This window comes from Bison bison, unplaced genomic scaffold (genome assembly GCF_000754665.1).
Source record: "Bison bison bison isolate TAMUID 2011002044 unplaced genomic scaffold, Bison_UMD1.0 scf7180017864481, whole genome shotgun sequence".
Lineage (NCBI taxonomy): Eukaryota > Metazoa > Chordata > Mammalia > Artiodactyla > Bovidae > Bison > Bison bison.
In genome coordinates, this window is record NW_011495041.1 from 4050063 (window position 1) to 4051611 (window position 1549).

The window sequence follows — 1549 nt, forward strand, 5'->3', positions numbered from 1 at the left end:
TTCCAATCTGTCTGCAGTCACTATATTTTTGACCCTATAAGCAAGCACTGGGCATAATGCAAATGGGAGCTACAAATTCCATTCAGAGCTCCTAACCTTAAGTCTCTACTTACTCCAGTGATTCTATGACTTGATCACCTATATCATTGACCGTATGTGAGTGACAGGTAGCATTAGGTGAGATGACAGTTTCATAAAGTGTAGAGCACTGATACTCCTCTTTCTCTAGAAGGGTGCAAAACCATGTTACCCCAAGGTCAGTTCTGTCGCTCAGCTGAGTCCAACTCTGCGACCCCATCGACTGCAGCATGCCAGTCTTCCCTGTCCATCACCAACTCCTGGAGCTTGCTCAAACTCACGTCCAGTGAGTTTGAGAAGGCTCACACCATTCACCCATCTCATCCTCTGTCATCCCCTTCTCCTCCTGCCTTCAATCTTTCCCAATATCAGGGTTTTTTCCAATGAGTCAGTTCTTCACATCAGGTGGCCAAAGTATTGGAGTTTCAGCTTTAGCATCGGTCCTTCCAATGAATATTCAGGACTGATTTCCTTTAGGATGCAGTGGTTGGATATCCTTGCAGTCCAAGGGACTCTCAAGAGTCTTCTCCAACACCACAGTTCAAAAGCATAAATTTTCAGTGCTCAGGTTTTCTTTATAATCCAACTCTCACATCCATACGTGACTACTGGACATGACTACTCTGACCCCAAGCTCAGAGAGAAATAAATGCTTTGGTGGTGGTGGTTTAGTTGCTAAGTCATGTCCAACTCTTATGACCCCATGGACTATACCCCGCCAGGCTCTTCTGTCCATAGAATTTCCCAGGCAACAATACTACACTGGGTATTCATTCCTTCTCCAGGGGATCTTCCAACCCCACTATCAAATCCAGGTCTCCCACACTGCAGGCAGATTCTTTTACCAATTGAACCACCAGAGAAGCCCATCAAATGCTTTCCTTCATGTAAAAAACCCACTTATATTCACTCCTTTTCTCAAATCAGTGTTAAGGCATTGTTCATATTATGTTTAAAATAATGTGGGTTGTTTCCTGAAACACACATTATGTATCAGATTCTGCATTTCCCCTAAAAATACTGCATCATGTATAAGAATTGACTGGCCCGTGATGTATCTACTGGGGATTATTATTGCAATAATTAAAGTATGACATGCAGATGACACCACCCTTATAGCAGAAAGCAAAGAACTAAAGAGCCTCTTGATGAAAGTGAAAGAGGAGATTGAAAAAGTTGGCTTAAAACTTTACATTCAGAAAACAAAGATCATGGCATCTGATCCCATCACTACATGGCAAATAGATGGGGAAACAGCAACAGACTTTATTTTGGGGGGTTCCAAAATCACTGCAGATGGTGCAGGCAGCCATGAAATTAAAAGACGCTTGCTAATTGGAAGAAAAGTTATGACCAACCTAGACAGCATATGGACTGGAAGAAACACAAACTGGAATCAAGATTGCAGGGAGAAATATCAATAACCTCAGATATGCAGATGACACCACCCTTATGGCAGAAAGTGAAGAGG

The 1549-nt window shown here is 42.5% G+C and overlaps 1 protein-coding gene across 2 annotated transcripts in view; it reads right to left on the minus strand.

Moving 5' to 3' along the window:
* The window catches only part of CCDC102B (coiled-coil domain containing 102B), a 280832-nt gene that overhangs the window by 130347 nt on the left and 148936 nt on the right, over positions 1-1549 (minus strand). The gene's annotated exons all lie outside the window — the stretch shown is intronic.